Here is a 6102-nt window from a genome sequence, read left to right on the forward strand (position 1 = left end):
TTAGAGTGTTATTGGGGGAGATAACAAAACTTTATTTCTGTTATAGACATTTTTTTAAATGTTTCAATGTCATGTAGAAAATCAACGTGAACAAAGTTACCATATTTGGTTCCTTGCCCTTTAGTGGTAAAAAAAAAAATCCAAGAAGTGTATATATACAAAATACAAGAAAAACACCTATAAGGTGAAAGGAACATGTATGTTTCAACATTAGAACATCACTTTAAGAACATTACAACACAAGTGTTGATACAGACACCTGTCAACATACGCAGTATCACTTTAGACACCATTAGGCTAGTTTGTCAAGGTCCCTAATAAAGCAGTTACGCTCACTGTTCATGCAAAGGTGGACCTTGCAGACCCTGCAGGCCACATGTGACCTTAAAATGTTGCCTTTGCTGCTGCAGTACTTGCAGGTCTGGCGTTTGGCATGTACAGGGGCATGGAAGAGGGACAGATCAAAGTGCACAGCCTCATTTGGTGTGTGGCTGTGGTGTCCCCGGACAGGCTTAGGGACATCAGAACTGGTGGTCAGGCTTTCGACAGATGAAGATGAGCTTCTTCTGGAGCTAGATGTGGCAGGCATCTGGCCGCTGGCACCCCTGAACACCTGGATTCTGAAGTCTTTCAGAGGCTGGCCATTCACTCCAAGGGCCTTACAGTCCCGCCTGTACACAACCCGGGTATTTGTGATACTGACGTCAATGACATATGCAAACAGACGCAGGTACCACCTCTTGGACTTCATGGGGGTGCGGTAGAGGTGTACCAGCATGTCACTCTTATCAATGCCCCCCATGTTCGCATTATAACTCCTGATGACAGCTGGACAGCTCATAGGCTCCTTCTTCTCGGTCTCACTGAAGTACCTGATGACTGAGGACATCGGCTCCACCCCCATGTCTGTTGACAGCAGAGTGACCGCTTTGTTGTCCTTCCACCTGACGGCCAGTATACCATCATCACTGGTAACGTAGTCACAAGTACCATGAGGGACAGCCTTTTTCCCCCATCTCCTTGATGGACTTGAGTGGAGGATTTCTGATTCTATTGTCCCTGGCTGTCCCCGTGTACCTGCAATTCTGATCTCGGAGGTATCGCACTAGCTCAAGGGTGGTGAAGAAGTTGTCAGCAAAGATGGCTGTGGTGGTGGGGCAGGACATGGTACTGGCCAGGACAGCGACAATCTGGCTGGTGGTGGCACCCAAGACTTTTTGTTCAGGCGTCTGGGGGACATCATGGGCCTCCAGGGTAGTCTTGCCCTGGTATAGCACCATGTCATGGATGAGGCCATCCTCAGAGGCCCTGGCCAACAACTTACAACCCCCACTTGTCTGGCTTGTTTTTGATATACTGCCTCAGGTTGCCAGCTGTCTTCCCTTTGTAGGCAACCACCACCTCCTCTACAGACTGTTTGGGGGTCTGTGGCTCACGCCTGAAGGCAGTAGTGAGGAAGTTGAACAGTGGCCGGACTTTGAAGAAACGGTCACTGGTGCCAGGGATCTGAGTGTTGTCATAGAAGTGGATAACCCTTCTCAGCAGCCTGAACATCAGGTTGGCAACTTGAGGGACCCTGGTCTCCATGGCCCAGTAATCTCATATAGGTGAGTATGGCCAGAAAGGTCATTATTTCATTGTCATTGGTGTTGAAAATAGGGATGTCCATCCGAGCGGCATAGAAGTTGGTTTGGTAAATGATATGACTGATGATTTGGGCATCAAAGTACCTCATAAAGTACTGAAAAGGCATTTTTAAGTAGTCGGGGGGAGTGCTTGTATTCAGGAAGGGCTGTGTTGTTCAGGTCAACTTTGTGCCAGGTGGTTGGCCTGGCTGCTGACTTACTGGATTTGCTTGGCCTCTGGGCTTGTGGTGCTGGCTGCACATTATCATCATCATCATCATCATCATCATCGTCGTCCTCACTGTCACTGTCCTGGAGCACCTCCACTGCAGGCTGGGTGCATTTCTTCTTGGCAGAGGGGCCAATGTCACTTGGGCCTGGAATGTCCTGGTTGTGGGCGGGTTGGACAAAAATCAGGGTCTGCCACATCGCCACCTTCCTCCTCGTCATCATCACTGATGGCAGGGTGGGCCGGCATTGACAACAGTCTCCCTCCTCTTGGTGTAAAACACCCGTGCAGACATTGCCTAAAAATGACACACAACATAACAACCGTTAAAAGGTCACAAACTGACAAAAATCACTCATATTCACTATTTATAGCTTTAACCCTTGTATGGTGTTCGGGTCTGTGGGACCCATTTTCATGTTTTATTTAAAGAAAAATGATACGATTCATTATTTTCAAACTCTGACTCATTGGCCTTGGCTCATTCTCTGTGAAGAACATATATCAGAAAACATTTTCAATGACCACACACTGTACACCCCCCTAAACATTTATATTACATACAGGATGTTCGGGTCCACCGGAGGAGGCTAATTAAAATGTATAAATATAATATACTGTATATAAATAAATATAGCTTTATCAGTGTGGTTCCTTATCACAACTGATCAAGATGGCCAAAGATTATCTTCTCAGAGGGCCTTGCAATTGATTTTGGTAAAGAGAGAAGAGTGTGTGTGAGGATCACATGTCTGACAGTGACTCTGAAGAAGAGGATGTAAAGGGCAAATATTAACCATATATGTTGTTTATATTGCTTGTAATTGGGATGAAGTAAACATCTCTTGAGTATTTTAACATAAAATTGTTTGATTGTGTAGAATTAAAAACCCGAAAGTGCAGCAGGCCCACCAAACCCACGAACACTGGCTGCATAGCTAAAATATGAACACCACACAAGCGTTAATATTTCTAGAAATGGGTTAAAATTCTCTCTGAATCACCGTGTAGTGTTATAAAAACCTTTGGCAACACTAAAACATAATGACCTGAGTTGTGTTGCTTTTTTTTGTCAAGAAAATGCTGTAAGTAAGAATTGTTCAGTGCATCAGGCATATGTCCAAAAATGGACAAACCTAGTTAACTCTGGTTTTTAAGTGAACCGGGCGTAAGATCAAATCACTTAGCACAACTATTCAAGTCTCTGCTGATTGGTCAAATGCCACAGTAGCGGGATCTGTGACGTAGGGTGATCTTTTCTGATTGGCTGAGTGAGGACCGCATGCTTCTCGACCTTACCGAGGTGGCCATATGTAATCTGTCCGGAAATTACCAAAAATAGTCACTTGCCCGATATTAACTGCTCATAGGATCGTGCACAAAATCATGCAGTACATAGTCTCACCTGAGGGGGCGCTGTAGCCACAGCTCTGCCAGGCGTGTTCCTTCTTTAGCGACATTTGTTGACTCATAACAAAGCCACATATGGAGCTGCTCCTCCGCCCTGTATGTCGGATGTAAGAGGGATAATTTGATCATAAATGGGAGTTTAGATGGAGTCTGTTTTCTCCAGGTTTGACTCTTATGATTTTGAGTCTGATCGGAGGTTTCAGGACGGACTGAAGAGTTTAAACAACACTGAGGAAAGCAAACTGCTGGATATGAAACTGTTCTTCTACAGCAGGTATGTAAAGTCAGTTTCTCCGCAGCTTGAGCTTAATGTGTTTATAAATCAGGTGTTTTTTCATGGTGCATTCACGTGGTGTCGGACACATGCACATGATCGCCTGCTCAAGTCCGAACAACAAAAGATGAGGTGCCTGACTTGTCATAACATAGAGGGGGCAAATATGTTTTATTAATGTTAAGATACTTTATGAATTCACGTATTGCACATAACATGTTTTGCTAAAATAAAACTCAGTCTTGGCATTCACGCTTTATTTGTAGTTGTTACAACTTTCCGGACTGAAATCACGTGAACACACTGAAGTCAAACGAACGATTTCACAACTCTGGACTATCCGAGGGGCACATGAAGGCAGCATTAGCACTGTGGATGACCTTACACGAGAAGTTTTTATTTATATCAACACCTAAAAGAGTTGTTCATATTCTGAGCGTTTAATAGACCTTCTTTAAAAGAAACAAATCAGATGGACGAGCCAAAGCTAAAAAGATCTCAGGGCAATCTTCTTCACACTTAATTATTTTAATGGTTTTGTATTAACTTAAAAAAAAAAAAAATGTAAACATGTTAAGAAGGGTTCAAATCTGAGGTACTATCACCATGGGGGGCATCGGGTCAGGATGCAGGAATCCAACAAGACTTGATTTTTATGCAACAGGTTTATTTCTTTTCAAGTTAAGTGAATCAAAAGGGGTAACAGAAGACACACATGGGATTGAACATCTAGGCTGAAAGACAAAATAATATAAATACAATAAACAAGTCAAATTACATAACTTCCTGAAGGAAATAAAGTGCTTAGGACAAATTAAAATGGACTAGATAGTCACTAAAAATAGGAGTAAAAGCCACCTTACCATTGCTGAACTGTCGCCCCATGTGAGGATGAAAACATGAGTGTAAGGGAGTCTTCAATAAGGAGCAGGCAGGTGAATTCAATCTAATTAATTAGTGACAGAGTGCAAACGACAACCAATCAAGGGGGCGAGGAGAGAGTGAGAAACCAGGAAGTGTACTAAAGGAGGTGCAGTAGGAAAAGAGAGGAAGTGAAAGGAAACAAATAGTGATCTTTACTACACATGTTGACATTTAAGTGTCAGGTTTGATTTTTTCGAATACAACATTGCACCACAGAAGATGACCCTTTCTGCCCTCTCTGTCGTCACCAGGTTTGTGGAGCCGATAGACCCGACCAGCTACAAACAGCGGAGCTCTCCTTCACGTCTTGTAACCCCAGTGGACTGCAGGCTTCAGCAGCTGGACCAGGGGACTTTTTCAGATCCGGACTCTGATATCAGTGAGAACCAGACAGCTGAGATGGAGGTGAAGCCGCTTTCCTTTGCAGAGGTGATGAAACTGGTGCAGGAGGGTAAAGAAGTCCCCGGAGTGAAACAACTGGACGTAAAACCGACCAATCAGAGTCCCACACCTTCTCACATGGACAGGATACTAAAGCCGTGGGAATTATCATCTGTTTCCAAATGAACGTTTCACTCTTTATAATACTGTGAACTTAAAAATCACCTTTTCATAAATAAAAAATCAGTCTACATTACGTGGTATTATCAAAACTATGATTGAGGTTTGGTTCGGTAAAGTAATGGAGAAGCAAAACGTTCTCAAATATACCACAGGTAAACTTCACCTGACATATGATGAGTCAAAACATCAGATATTCTTTAATAGAGTTGAAGGTGTCTGCCATTTATTTCAATATTTTCAATTTTTATTACTCTACAGAACACTTCATAGGAACATATTGTGCTTTATACCGCTCTACATTAATGAACAGCTCATTTTTTTTTAATATAAGAAAACTTCATGAAAATGTGCCATGAACATTTTAAAATAAAACCTTCTTCTGAAATGTTTGTAGCATGTTGTTGAAATCATTACACTTTAACCTGCTCCAATGAATGCATCAAGTTTAACTTCATCAGTGAAAATGTGTTTGTTATCATTGGAGCTGGTTGAATTGTATACAAACTCAGAATTTAATTCTAATAAACAACTAATGCTGTTTTGATCATGAGCAATTTAACGACCCAGTTTATTACATTAACAGTTCAAATGTCCTGCAAGAACCTAAAGCTGTTTTGCGATTGCTGAAATACTGTTGAGTTTGTTTTCTTAAACGGGATCAGGAGTATTTTTACACTGTACAGCTACTTTAACTAGATTGAGTACTTCTGAGTACCTCATCCACCCTCTTGAGCGTCCAATTTTGTCCTGTATTAACGGCACAGTGGACAGAATCTAAGTAATGACCTGCATTATGTTTTTAACCTCAAAGGTCTGTTAAGATATGTTTCACAACAAACCTTTAGTTAAAAATGATTTTGAGAGATGTGCAGGAAATCCCTGAAATGCAGCGTTCAAGAGCAGCCGGCTGTATCATAGTTAATGCATCTGAGGCCAGTTTAACTACATGATTTAAATAAGGGCTCAAATGTGGACAACAAGCACTGGATCCAGTTGTTTGATATGTTTTGGTTGTTTCATCTCATGAACCAGATTTTCTTGGGAAGTGTCATTGTCACTGTCTATCAGATTATGAT

This window comes from Labrus bergylta, chromosome 12 (assembly GCF_963930695.1).
Source record: "Labrus bergylta chromosome 12, fLabBer1.1, whole genome shotgun sequence".
Lineage (NCBI taxonomy): Eukaryota > Metazoa > Chordata > Actinopteri > Labriformes > Labridae > Labrus > Labrus bergylta.